Below are 14,939 nucleotides of genomic sequence, written 5' to 3'. Positions count from 1 at the left end.
TTTAAGGTGCCGAGATTGACGTAAGGATGGACATAGATACGTCAATAAGGATGTCATACGACTTGCTCGTTAGCACATTCTTTTGCTGAAGTTCTCGGTGAAATCAAAACAATGGCCGCAGGGTTTTGCCCAGGTTGTCATAGGTTTGATTTGTTATGAGAACTCCGTATGCCTTATCAGGGGCTGGAGGAATATCGCTTGTCTAATTAGATCGCAAGCGTTATGACCTAATCAGATAACACGTTCCTGTGCCGTAGTGTGACTGCGTCAGATAACGGTATCTGCATCATGGGGGTTTTCTGCCTCATGGGCTGACTGCTAGTTAACTTGTTGGTTTGTTTAACCAGAATAGGGTCAGGAATAGGGGGATCGATTCAGAACCTATAGGAATACATCACAACGTGTTCTTAAACAAACCAAGCCTCCAGCAGCCCGGGAATTCCCCCTGCTTCTGTATTGATTTGTCCTAGAACTCCTGGAGTCCTGAAAGAACTACGAGTTCTTAGTGACGTCTTATGTCCAACCTTACGTCAAACTCTGCACCTTCCAGGTATAAATATACCAGGACCTGCCTTAGCAAAACACATGGTGGTTTGGAGCAGATCGGCTATCTACTTGCCCGACGCCCTGCTGAAGCGAGTGCCGAAGGAAGCTGACCCTCCCATTGACGCACTGAGAGAGATGCTGTCTTTTCTCCTGCCGAGAAATCCAGCTCCAGTGTTTCCCTGTCACCCTCGCGGGTTACTGGGAGATCGAGTCCTGAGAACGAGATACAGGACCTCCTTCATTCTATAAACAAGGTATGGAGCCGATTAGACCCTTAGAAAATTCTTAATTCAGATTCTTGGCGAAACTATCTTAACTCAAACTGTAGCTCACTTACTCCTTCCCACGTACTAAGCTTAGGTTAGGTACACCGGGGTAGGCGTATCTTAGAAGCACCAGTTGAGTACGTTTAGTTATGATTTTATCATTGTATGTATTTTAACCATTTTAAACACCGTATGGCTCAGAAACCATACCATGGTTTTACAGTATTACTTTGTAATACTCCTTTTACTGTACGCACTTTACTTTATGATAAGTATTGCAATTGTGGCAACTCAACTTCTCTTGCATGAGAAAGAAGACTGTTCAATAAATAACCTCTTTTATTGAAAACGCCCGTCTCTCTGTTTCTCTGCACTTCTGAAACTAAGGATGAACGATTGACTGAGTGAAATAGCTATCTATTGTTTCTGCGACTCTGGAGATATACTCCTTATTCTGGAGGGAACAAAGTTGTCATGTTTATGCGGTTGTCAGAAACTAATCCCTTCTTGTCTATTCAGGAAAGTTAACACCTTCTTGTTTACTCGAGAAAGTCTCTAGTGACCTCTGAGCTAGCTGGCATTCATAATTAAGTCTAACATATTCAATAGAGACCTAGTCAACCTCAGTCCTTTGTCTAAACTATCGTTTATGTTATTCCAATGCACAGAGCCTATTGGGAATATAGGAACTACACTACACCAGATTTTCAATATCATGTAAATGTGGGGCAGTGCAAGAAGGTGCCACTTCCAGCACAAAACAATCATACCAACAACACAGACATCACTGCAAAAGGGTGCACCAGGATGCAAGTGTCCCTGTATTGTCATTTGGCTGAACATTTTACACCAGTGCAGGCTGAAAGGACGGATATACACTGCGTCTTGTAAATACGGTGCATGCCGGCCCTTTCGAATTGGCATAGGACAGCACAGCACCGCAAATTGACTTGTGGTGCTGCCCTACACCAATTCTTTGTAAATAAGCCCCCCAAATTAACAAGGATATGTAAACCTAGAAATGCATCAAAAGCTTAAGCCTCCACAGGAGTGGGGGTAACAGTTCTTTTTGTAAAGGAAGGTAACCCTTCCTGCACAAATACAACCTCATTTAAACACAGGCATCATGGTGCAAGGGTGCTTGCATTCGCACCAGGCAGCCATTTGTGTGCCAGGGCAGTGTGAGAGGACAGGAATGCGCTGTTTCCCATGGATATGATGCATTCCTGCCCTTTTTTTGTGACACAGAGCAAATTGACATGCAGTGTTGCCCTGCCATCAAATTGCAGCAGAGTATAAGCCCCTTATTTGTGCAATCAACTACTCGTGCCAGTATACATATGTGGACCAGGACTGGTGCTGTACTTCAAACATGGTATGGTGAAACAGAGCTGTGCAACATGTAACTGGACAGAGTGATGGACATTTCTGAGTCATTTAACAGGACATTATTCAGATTCCAAGCCTTTGCCCTGTATATAGTACAGTGTAGCACTGGGGGGAAACATCCATTACAACGCAGTCATTACAACGCACTACCTTTACAATGCAGTCATTACAATGCAACTGCCTTTACATCGCATGCCATTACAACGCATGCCATTACAACACATGTCACTACAATGCATGCCATTACAACAAGAGTGTTTAGTTTTAGGGTGGCTATGGGTTTTGGGGTACATGGGAATAGTAATTGTTAGCCCTACACTAGCCAACACTTTCCCTACTGTTCCACTCACTGGAGTAGGAATAGTAATTTTTACCCCTACACTATCCAACACTTACCCTACTGTTGCACTGACTGGAGTGGAAATATTAATTTTTAACCCTACACTATCCAACACCTACCCTACTGTTGCCCTAAAAGTATTATGTGTTGCAATGGTATGCATTGTAATGGTATGCGTTGTAATGGAATGGGTTGTAATGGTAGTTTTAAAAAATGTGTTGCAACGGCATACATTGTAAAATCATGCTATGTAATGGTAGTTGCGATGTAAAAACAGCATTTTAAAAGCATGTGTTGTAATTGTTTGCATTGTAACATCATATATTCAGCATTGGGACACAGCTGGATGCACTGAACAACATGACCGTTTTGCCCACATTGTCCCATGTTCATATGTACCCTGCAGCTATTGTTCTTCCTTTTGTGTTGCACTATGGTATCCTGGTACTTCAGCCATCAATCCATCTGAGATGACAGCTGCCACTTGCTCCTCCAATGCATTCAGCTTCTCCTGGGAAGCTGGGCTCTCTCCTTCATTCTGCATTGCTGACTTCAGGTTATTGGCCAGTTTCTCCTTCATCCGGCACTTATAATCATGCCATTGCTTCTTGCAGTCAGTGACAGTCCTCTTTGCTTGCCCCACACTGTTGATGTGCTCCATGATGGACTGTCAAATGCCCTCTTTTCCTCCCTAGTGGCAATTCGGAGGTGACAAACAACTGCTGTTGGTGTTCTGTCACCTCCATGATCAAGATGTCAATCCCCTCCTCAATGAAGTTGGACGCCCTCTTCCCCCGGACTCATCCTTGACATCCTGGCTGGTACTGGAATTGTTATTTTCTCTGCTGCTGCCTGCTCTCTGCTCCCTTATGGCGAACAAAGTGGTACAAAAGGAGGTGGTGATGGACGGAGCATCTGAACTAATCAAACACTCACACCCAGTCAACAGATCTGGGTAAGTTGGCAGGGTATGCTCAGACGTTGAGTCCCTTGCTCACTTTGCCACTGGATTGAAGCAAGCCTGGCTGAAGATGGCTGGAAAGACAGAAACCGGTCCTAGGAATCTTGATTCCGGTCCAGGGAAGGCATGGCTTGGCAGTTCAGGCTGGACTGTTCCCATGAGGCACAGGGTCAGACTGATTTGCATATGGCCATGTCTGAACTGGGGTGGCAGAGTGTGCTAAAGAACGGTGATGGATTAAACCCAGATCTGTTGACTGGGTGTGAGTGTTTGATTGCTTCAGATGCTCCGTCCACCACCACCCCCTTTTGTACCGTTTTGTTCGCCATAAGTTGGCAGGGTATGCTTAGACGTTGAGTCCCTTGCTCACTTTGCCACTGGATTCAAGCAAGCCTGGCTGAAGACGGCTGGAATGCCAGAAACCGGTCCTAGGAAGCTTGATTCCGGTCCAGGGAAGGCATGGCTTGGCAGTTTGGGCTGGACTGTTCCCATGAGGCACATGGTCAGACTGATTTGCATTTGGCCATGTCTGAACTGGGGTGGCAGAGTGGGCTAAAGAACGGTGATGGATTAAACCCAGATCTGTTGACTGGGTGTGAGTGTTTGATTGGTTCAGATGCTCCGTCCACCACCATCCCCTTTTGTACCGCTCTGCTCCATTGCCGTCTTTGGTAAAGTGTGCCATTTTTTCCCGGATGAATCAGTTCTTGTAGTTTTTTAAGCGTTCTTCACTCAATAAGGCAGATTTGTGTCACTATACGCTCCGTATGCTTTACTTTTGCAGCAGAAACATCAGATTTCACTACGACATGGCACACACGTATACAGCTTTTTTTATGCACACAGATCTTTACCCCCTGGTGTGCCATGTTGTAAATACGACACATACGTAGCATAGAATTCTGTTGTACTGTTGCACATGTTATTTTGATGTATTGCTGAGGAATGCAGTGATGGGTCTTTTCTTGTAAATATGCCCCAAATTTATTTTGAACTGTAGGAGTGAAATATTTTGTGGGGATCTTTGGCTCAAGATTTAGAGAACGTTATCTTTTCTTTTGGATTCAGTTCATCCCTAACCTGATAAGATATTGTTGTCACTGTTTAGCAAGGCCCAGCTTGATTTGATTGTATTTTACATGGTATTGTCTTATAATGTGTTTTAAGGGACATGTAATAGTTTACATTAACTATGTATGATGAATAAATTAAATTTGAAAGGAAAGGAAAGACTGAAACTTTGAAACTTTTGAAGGCTGAGGTGAATGGTATGATGGAAGGGAATAAACTGACAAGGTCAGTGCTATGGATGTGGGCTAGAGTGGAATGCGTTATGAGTGGTCTGCAACAATTGTGGTTGCAAAGGACAGTTCTGTCTGCAGAAGTACAAGCAAGTCAACCATATACACAACAGCTAAGGCTGTCTGGGAGTCTGTAAAGAGGTGGTATGGCACATGGGTAATTTTCCATTAGAATTTTTGCTGCCTATCTTCTCAGCGGAATTCTTACTACAGTCTTGATTCATCCAATATAGGCTGGAATTCTTCCACAGCATGTAATCTTTTTTTGAGGATCACGTTTACCACCTAATAACCGGACAAGTTTCTTAGCTCCATTGCTACTTAAAGATGCACCATCATTTAAGTTGTTGCAGATCTCTCAGTACTACTACTGTTTTGGGTCTTAATCCAGATCATTGTTTGACTGGTCTCAAGTGCCTCACACATCAAAATACGAGGCATAGGATGTATTGGGGCTTTCCTGATGAAGGCGCTTTGTTCACAGAAATGTGCGTAGATATTAAGAAGATTCATCATCAAACTATGAGCCACTTGACTATACTTTTTGATTTTTTTCCTTTGTTTATTGTTATCTTTATAAAATGATAATCAATTTATTTTATGATTGATTATATACATTTTTCAATATCTTTATGTTTACAGAATATATTGTCTTATATATGTCTTTTAGAGAAATATCACAGAACCTGCAATGGTCATTTTAAATATATTTGTATGAATAAAATGAACTTTAACTGAATATCATTGTACACTGGGTCTATAAATATCATGTGTGTGCATAACAAGGTCTTAATAGACCGATAGTTGCCTAGGGATTTTTCTTCAATAAATACGTGGGTGACAAGGCTCCAGGGAATCCCACTGATGACTTGTTAGTGTTGAGAAATGGTTGAATTTGATGTTTGACTCATGCTCCAGGTTAAGTTTCATTGTGGAGGAAGTGGACAAGAGTTTATTTTCCCAAAAGAAACCTTTTTGTCACATGGACATAAAGCCAGGAGGGTATTACAGACAGGAGATCAAGATGTGGGGGAATTGTGTGTGTTTGATTGAGTATTTATTTATTTATTTAGGTGCTTATATAGCGCAGGACTCGACCCCCGAAGGGGTATCTCCGTGCTTAGTTCACCATAGGTGCCAGAAACCGAGCATTTAAAGGTGGCAAAGACTATGCTGCCAAGAATAGGTGTGTCTTCAATATTTTCCTGAAAGAAAGATAGTTGGAGTTAAGTCTCAGATTAAAACGGAGTATGTTCCAGAGGGTTGGCCCTATGTATGAAAGTGCTCGACCACCCTGCCTAGCCTTCCTGATTGAAGGAGTTTTTAGCAGGAGTTGGCTGCTAGAGCGCAAAAGGCATTCAGGAATGTAGGTGATAATTTTTTCGGTCAGATATTGGGGGCTTGTACCAAAAATACTTTTATGTATGATGCAGCAGATCTTGAACTTAATTCGCTGTTGAATGGGGAACCAATTGAGTTCTTCCAATAGTGGGTGAGATGGAGTTTTTTGGTCGGAGCATTGAGGACCAGTCTTGCCGCGGTGTTTTGAGCCACTTGCAGTCGGCTAAGCACATCTTCATTGGCAGATATAAAAAGGCCATTGCAGTAATCCAGCCGACTTATTACGAGGGCCTGGACAAGGGTCTTTCTGTAGATGTCTGATAGAAATGGAAACACTCGTCTGAGAAGTCCGATTGTCCGAAAGCAAGACCCGGCCACCAAGTTCGCATGTTCTTTCAGTACTAGTCCCTGATCCAATCGCACTCCCAAATTCTTCACTGATGACTTGGGGCATGGGATGGGTCCAAGGTCCAATGGCCACCAATCTGGTGACCAGAGGAGGGTAGCTTTTCCAAAAAGCATGACCTCAGTCTTGCCCACGTTGCACTGTAGGCAATTGGAGGCCATCCAATTGGACACTGCTCTCATGCCCTCGGCAAAATAATTTTTAATTGCCGGAGTGAGGGTCTGGAAGGGAAATAGCAGCTGAGTGTCGTCGGCATACGACACTGGAATAAATCCGTAGTTTCTCACAATGTCAGCAAGGGGGGCCACATACACATTAAATAATGTGGGGCTTAGGCATGAGCCCTGCGGGACCCCCTTAGTGAGCTCCCTAGATGTAGAATGATAGGAGCCCAAGCTGACACTTTGCGAGCGACCGGAGAGAAAACTCTCCAGCCAGGACAGCACCATTCCTCCAATCCCCACCCTTTGCAAACGGGCGAGAAGAATCTCGTGTGACACAATGTCGAAGGCTGCAGACAGGTCTAACAGCACCAGAATCATAGAGCCCGCTCTGTCCTGTGCCATCTTGATGTTATCTGTCACAGAGAGGAGCCTGATCCGGTGCTGTAGTTGGGTCTGAACCCAGATTGAGAGTAGTTCAGACCGCCTGATGCCTCGATGACATTAGACAGATGAGTGTTCACATGCTTCTCGGTCAGCTTGCTTAGGTATGGCAGAAGGGAGATAGGGCGAAGATTGGACAGATCTGTCCATGGAATGGTCGTGTTTTTACGAATGGGATTTACTACCGCTTTTTTCAATTCTTGGGGTATTAGTCCCTCTTTAAAGGAGAGATTAATAATTGTTTGGATCATGGGACAGTATAAGGACAGAGTGATTCAGGGAAACATTTTTTGTAAGCAAGGGGATAAGATAGTAAGTTTGCCTCACTGAAATGATCTAGGGTTTTTCTTAGATCCCAATTCCCAACTGCAAAAATGTGTGTGACTGATGTTGGAGGGATTTGCTTATTTTTCCAACATATTTTCTGACATGTACACTAAATATATTGTGGTGTGTGAAGAACTTTGTTCAGTGCATTACGCATAAAGCAGGAGTGACTTAAGATCAGTAGGATGACTTTTGGCATGCAGGATACTGTGCCCCAAAAATTAGAAAAATTGGAGTTAACAAGGAGGATTTCATCTGTTGATGGCACTGAGTGTTTGAATCCAGTGATTGCTGCAAAGAAGGCATGGATACCATACACCTGTGTGTTGATTTAACGTCCTAAAATAAGGAAGTTGTTGGAGAAAGCCACCTCTCTTCCCAACATTTTTCAAATGATGCAATATGCAATATACTTCACAACTTTGGATCTTGCATCCTCTTCTCATCAGACACAATTACTTCCTGGTACTCAGGTCCTCGCTGAATGTGTGACACAGATGGGGAGGTACGCAGCCCTTAGAATGCAGTTTGGTCTTGTTTTGGCTGCCATATTTTTTAGAGTGTTATGAGTTCAGTCTAGGGCAATATGGTGTTCTATTTTGGAACCACATAAAGGGAGAATAAGGAGAGGTTTGTGCAGTATTGGAAAGACTCAAGGACACTGTTATGATGTTAAATGTACATAAATGTATGTTTGGAAATTATGAGCTAGCTTATTTTGGCCATACTGTGACTAAACATGGGGTGATGCCCAAGCAGGAGTTGGTTAATTTAATTTATGATTTAATTGTTCATAGCAATGGGAAGGAAGTTGTTTTGTTTCACAATACAAGGAATTCTGTAGTTATGTCTGTCTTATCTTTTTTTTTTCTTTTTTATTGGAAATATTAATGCATTACAAAAAAAAAAAAAAGAATAGAACAATACAGATAAAATCCGGACGTAAAAGCAGTGATACTTAAAAAGCCAGGCTCATCACCAATACACAATCAAAGGGTGCTACGACAGTACTAAAATATTCTGGCAGCACAATAAAACAGGGCCAAATACATCTTATTTACAATTCATAAAAGTTTGATCTTAAAAATATAGTTATGGTGGTAATGAGAGAATTTCATCGATACTCCTACAACTTCGCCCTCCTCCACTCTGTGACAGGTGCCCAGAGCCTTCTTCCAAAATCCCGTGTTTTTAGTCCCTTTTGTTCATATAGACAGGACTCAATATTATGGATTCCCAGCAGCCTAGATAGCCACATTTGGAAGGAGGGGGCCACCGTATCCTTCCAACCTGCCGAAATGAAAAGCCTAAGTACAGCCACGAAAATAAAAATCAGTGCTTCTTCCTCTTTTCCTAATTTTAAATTAGAATCCATACCCAAAATCATTAGGGTAGGGGATAGGTCGATCTTAAGACCTAGCAGCCCCTCCCAGAACTTTTCAATCTCATTTCTAACAGACGTTAAAATGTTACAATTGAAGAACATGTGTAATAAGTCTGCTTGGCCATCCCCACACCTTGGACACGTATCGTCGGTCCTAACCCCCCAGGCAAATAATTTTGCCGGGGTATAGTACAGGTTAAATACCGTCTTGTAATGTTGGGCCTTTAAGTTCATTGCTCTAAAAATCTTTTTATTCAATAGAAGGGCCTGATCAACGTCTATATCAGGGTTGCCCAATTTTCTGGCCCAGGCTACCTCAGTCTTATCCACATCATCTTGGATCTCTGAGATAAAAATGTTATACAAGATCCTAATTTTTTTACAACCTCTAGTCATGGCCTCCAATAAGGGGCAAATACCGGGGGATGTCAATTTTGGTCTCTGAGCCTTCAATGAGCGTATCAGTTGGGTATACACAAACCAATGGTTGTCGGGGATTCCATACCTATTTTGTAAAACATCAAAGCTTACTACACCCTCTCCGTCGATTACTTGCCACAATGATTTGATACCCAACCCACCCCATACTTTGAAAGTCCAATCTGCTTCTAACGCTGAGAGGAGGCTAGAGTTATGAATGTGTAGGTATGGATTAATTTTAGGGATGTTAAAAAACTTTCTGCAGCCCATCCAAACTCGCCAGACACCACCAAGAATCTTGAACCTTGCCTTCTTATAGAATCTACGATCTATCTCACAAAGAATTAGCCCCAGCGCCTTCCTTCCTAACAATAGCTCAAATATGGAGGGAGGATGCTCAATTTCTAAAGTTACATCATTACGGAACATCTCTGGCTGGAAAAGCACAGTCATTTGGGTTAGGAGGCAGGTCCAATGATACAGCTTTAAAGTGGGAAGAGCCAAACCCCCCCTGTCTTTCGGTAGGGACAACAGATTAGTGGACCGTCTAACTTTCCCAAATTGCCAAATGAATTTAATAAAAATTGACTCTAGATTTGCGATCATTTTCTCTTCAAGAAATAGAGGTATGGCTCGAAATAAATATAATACTTTGGGGAACAAAGTCATTTTGACAGCGTTCACCCTCCCAATCAATGATAAATGTAGACCGTCCCTCCTTCTCAGATCGGATTTGATTGATTTGATAAGTGGTGTAAAATTATCTTCCACAATTTTATCTACATTAGCATTGATTGTTACCCCTAGATAAACTGCTGCGTACACAAATCTAGAATCAGCTTTCACCACATTCCTTGTGCAAATAATCTGGGTCTTAGCTTCGTTTTATAAGTAACCTGACCTAGCACCAAATTTTTTCGTTAGATCGGACAGAATCTCCATTGCCTGCTGAGGATCAGAAGAGAATACCGCGATATCATCCGCGTAAGCTAAAACTTTATTTTCATATCCGTTAAAAACCACTGGTCTTAACCTAGGACACCCTAGTATAGCCTGAATTAGTGGATCAATGAAAAGGGAGAAGAGAATCGGGGAGCACGGGCATCCCTGACGGGTCCCTCTCTTTATAGAGAACAGATTCGATTTCTCTCCCATAATCGTCACACTGGCAACTGGATCTTGGTACATTGCCTTAAGTGCCTTAAGTGCTCTTATAGTTTTCTGTCCAAACCCTCTTCCTGCTAAGATATCCCAGAGATAGCCCCAGACCACCCCGTCAAAAGTTTTTTCCGCATCGAGCAGGATCATGGCCATCTCCCCCCCCCCCCGTGGCGGCATGGGCATCAAATAGAGCAATAGCTCTGCTGGTATGATCCGTCGTGTCACGTCCGGGAATGAACCCATGCTGCCACGAGAGACGAGACCGCCTATGATCCTGCCCAACCTCAAGGCCCAAATCTTAGAATATAGCTTTGTATCGGAATTGATAAGCGAAATAGGTCTGTATGACCCCGGATTCTCAGTGGGTTTACCCTTTTTATGGAATATAATAATATTCGTCTCTTTCCAAGAATCCGGGGTCTGACCTGTACTGGCTATCCCATTGAAAATATCTACCAGGAGAGCAATGGATTCCGATTCTATGCATTTATAGGCCTCCAAGGGAATGCCATCAGGTCCTGCAGCCTTCCCTGATGCCAGGTCGTGTAGGGCTGTCTTAATCTCCAATTGAGTAATATCCTTATCTAGTTCTTCTCGTGATAAGGTATCAAGGCGCGGTCCTGAATCTTCCAAACTATCTTGCTGTTCTCCAACCCTACTCTCCTCATCATATAATTTCTTATAGAATTCTTTAAAAACGTTTAGAATCTCCTTAGTTTCAGTATATTCTTTACCCCTTTCCACTATCTTTGAGATTACATTTTTAGACCTCTTTTGTCTTAAGCAGAGAGCGAGAGCTCTGCTGGCATGTTCACCTGTTTCGTAACGATTGGTTCTAGTGGCCTGATATTCCCCTATCGCCTTTTGAGTGATCAATTTCTGTAGCTCTGCCTTAATAGCAGAGAGGGCATTATAGCTATTATTTCCATCACCACCTCATGCTATAACCCTGACATGCTCTTCTTCAATATTAGATAGTCTTTCCAACAGTTTGGTTTCCTCCAACCTATCTTCCTTTTTAATTTTTGCAGAAAAACTGATGGTCTCGTCTGTCAAAGCCGCTTTGAAAGATTCCCATACAATATTACGAGAGGCGCTATATCTATTAGCATCGAAAAAAGCTTCCGACCAGTTCTTTAAATGGGTTACACATCTTAGGTCTGCCAACAATCTCCTTTCAAAGGTCCAATGGGATTTACCTCTTTGACCACCAACCCTTTTATACTGGACTACCAATGGGTTGTGGTCCGACAACACCCTCGGTAGCCTAGTGGTAAAAAAATAGTCCAATTTAGAATGCTTCTGGGCTGGGTTCGAGAAATATGTAGAGCCGGAGTTTTGTGGTTCTTTAGTGCCCCAAATATCGGTTAAGGCCAGTGATCCCATAAGTGCTTTAATTGCCCTGAAAACCCTGGGCTTCCGACCACCATACTTTGCATTGTTCCCCCAGTTTGCAGTTTGCACAAACTATTAGAGGTCCCGGCCAGCCAGCTAATTCGATCTCTAGAAAATCAAAAACCTCTGGGTCATCTCCATTAGATTATAAATCAATGTGGAAAGGATCACTGGTCCTGCATAACCAAGGTCTGCAGGTGGATCGGTAGGTGTCTCCCAAATAAAAGACCCTCATACACGTGTTTTTTCAGAGTCGTGTAGCGGTATATGATGTGTCCCCGCTTCTTGTAACACGTGTCCGTGCGTAATCCTTGGGTCAGTTTTTGTTTGCACCCTCCGCCAGGAGGTTGTACCATTGGTTAAAACAGTAGTGATGGTGAATAAGTGAAATAGTGCTATAAAGGTGTTCTAAAATACCCGGACAGCCAGAGGTTCAACTTTAATATTTCTGGATTCGGGTAGAAGGTTAAGGCGTGTCGCTATGGAATTATTTAGGAATTCTAGCGCACTAATCTTGTGAGGTTAAAAGTGGTCGACATGTTTCAGCCTTATCTGCCTGTTGGTCAGTCGGCTTTCCTCAGGACCATAAAGTGATTAAGTGAAAAAAAAGGAAAAGGTAAATTTGTAACCTGATTCGTTTTGTGGTAGTAGGTCACATTGTACCTCTACATTATGTAAGACTTGTCTCCTCGGGAACCACGGCAGTTAGGGGGAGGCTTCACTCTAGCCTTCAAACACCCGTCTAGCAGCTTGTGCTGTCTCTGCCCTTGGTGATTCCGGGTCACCAAAAGTCCACATTTGTAAAGTAAAGTCCACATTTGTAAAGCGCTCAATCACCCGTCAGGGTCTCTAGGCGCTGGGGGCCGTCGGGAAGATTAAGCGAGCTATTGCCCAGAGTCACATGGTGCTGGCCTAACCTGCCGCCGGAGCCGGGGATCGAACCGTGGTCCCCAGATTCCAGCGTCAGTCGCCCTGGCCGCGGCGCCACACCTCTCCCAGGGAGGAAACAGTGAAAGAGTGTGCGCACCACCCACACTGAGAAAATGAACAAGTGTAAGGAGACCAGCTCCTACACACCACCACCCTAGAAACAAAGATGAAATTTGTGTTCAATACATAAAACAAAGCACAAGATACAGAACCTGCCCACTGCATGAGCAGACTTATAGAGGCAGTGAAAATTATAACATCTGAGCAATAACACATAAATAAGAAATAATACAGCATACGAGAATTGTTTAAAATGAACTTTAAAAACAACACCGGTGAGCGAACTCTCTCACCCGAGATGTTGAATACTTCCCACGCCGATCAGTAATCAAAGGGAAAATGCCACAAGGATGTCACAGTCTCAGCAGCCCAAGTTCAGTCGACCAATCCTTGATGAGTTTCAGCTTGCAGATTGCCAAAAATAGTATTATGTCAGATGTGAAAAGTTGCTAGAGAACACTGTGCTGAAGCTGAAAAACATACGTCTAAACGAAAACGGGGAGCCAGGTGAAGACTCTGTCAATATAACTTTATTGACTGTCCAATAAAAAAAACGTGTGAACACGGATGGCATACAGCACCTGGGGATTGCTGAACAAACTGAAGCTGGAGATTGCAAGAAACAAGCACACCAAACTCAAAATGGCGGCACGCTTTCTGACGCTAGTCCGGGTGGCTCTCGGAGCATCAGCGCAGCAGAGCGTCCTTCAGCAGCAAAAGAGATGCAGAACGTCGGAGAAATTCTTCGTTCACGAAGGATCTATGACGGAGGCAGGTAGCAGGTACGTGCATTACGTCTTAAAAGAAAGGCTCGTGAACAATTCAAACAGCAACTTGATGAGCGGCCTCGCCATAACTACCAACGGACAGCAAAGCCAAAGTCTTCACACGTATCTGAAAGTCCCGATGTTCACCAGCTCAAACGTGTACACTGAACAGTCTAAAATGCCACACATAACACAATCTTGAAGTCCAAAATAAAATAAAGACTCACCAACTCAAGACGCTGAAAACTCTGTGCAAATGACCCAAATTATTCCAAATTGCCTCGGGTGAAATAAGCGAAGACAAATAGATAGCTTTCTTTTTGTAACTTAAATCATACACACTCAAGGTCTTATTAAAAATGCGCAGCTGGTAGTGTAAGAGTCTTACCTGACTGAGTGCTTATGCCTCCATAAATCAACTTAACGAGCATAACCGATGTCATCTCCCAAATAGCTTCAGTAGGTGGCAAGTCCATGGATAAGCAACAGTCAATGATATTGCTGGTAATCAATTCTAGAGACTTTGTGAATCAAGTTGAAGCTGGAGAACATCGTAGCGCTTAGCAAGGTACATAGGCAGAAACGCAAAAACATGTCAGCGCTGTGGTTTTCCTTTTTTAAAAAAAAACAAAGTTCCACAGTTAAAATAAATGTGAAGCGCCCTGGGTAGGCTGTCCAGATGGTAGAGGACACTGTGGGGACACTTGAGGGCGTTCTTTTCCTTATTTTTCTTTTACTTTCAAATTCTTTAGTTTCAAATAGTTACTTGTATCAAGAAAAAGTTCATTTAAATGATGTAGGTTTTCTCACCTTCAGTTTTCTTGTTTTCAAAGCATGCAGGGTTCCTTTCAAAGCGTCGCCAAAATGTTATAAATAAGTTCCAAGGATGACAAGAGGTAGCCAGGAAGTATTTCCTTGTAGAGGTTTATTGGTTGCTTCAGTAGATATGTTATAAGTCTTGTTAAGTTCATTAGACGTCCCATCAGGAGCAAGATGGTTGCTGCTCAGCCTACACTCTTCAACTGTCATTCCTCACATACCAACAAGCACACTAACATTCCAATCACACTGTCATCAGGCATTCCAACATTCCACGCAAGCATCACATTCATGCCAGCTGAGCAGCTGAGAAGAGGATGCACTAGGGAGAATTAAGTCACAATAAGGTAAAATCAGGAGGATTAAGGGAGCTGGAAAAACAGAGTCCTGAAAGCCGGGAAACAGGTTATTGGCAGGCAAAGAGGCTAAGTGAAGCATGGGAGTATGGATGGCCATTAAATAGGACTCCTTTCGAACGTTCACAAAGGTCACATTCTAATTGTTTGTAACAAGGAACAGGT

The 14,939-nt window shown here is 43.0% G+C and overlaps 1 long non-coding RNA gene across 2 annotated transcripts in view; it reads right to left on the bottom strand.

Moving 5' to 3' along the window:
- Positions 1-14,629, bottom strand: part of LOC144819026 (uncharacterized) — a 1,001,036-nt gene extending 986,407 nt beyond the window's left edge. For both annotated transcript variants that reach the window (XR_013607198.1, XR_013607197.1), the window contains exon 1: positions 13,988-14,629. This is a non-coding gene — a long non-coding RNA (uncharacterized LOC144819026). The remainder of the gene's footprint in view (positions 1-13,987) is intronic.
- Between the last annotated feature and the right edge of the window lie 310 nt (positions 14,630-14,939).

Source organism: Lissotriton helveticus, chromosome 2_1 (assembly GCF_964261635.1).
Source record: "Lissotriton helveticus chromosome 2_1, aLisHel1.1, whole genome shotgun sequence".
NCBI classification, from domain to species: Eukaryota; Metazoa; Chordata; class Amphibia; order Caudata; family Salamandridae; genus Lissotriton; species Lissotriton helveticus.
Note: the sequence above shows the minus strand (reverse complement) of the source record. Positions and strands in the feature narration are given on the sequence as shown.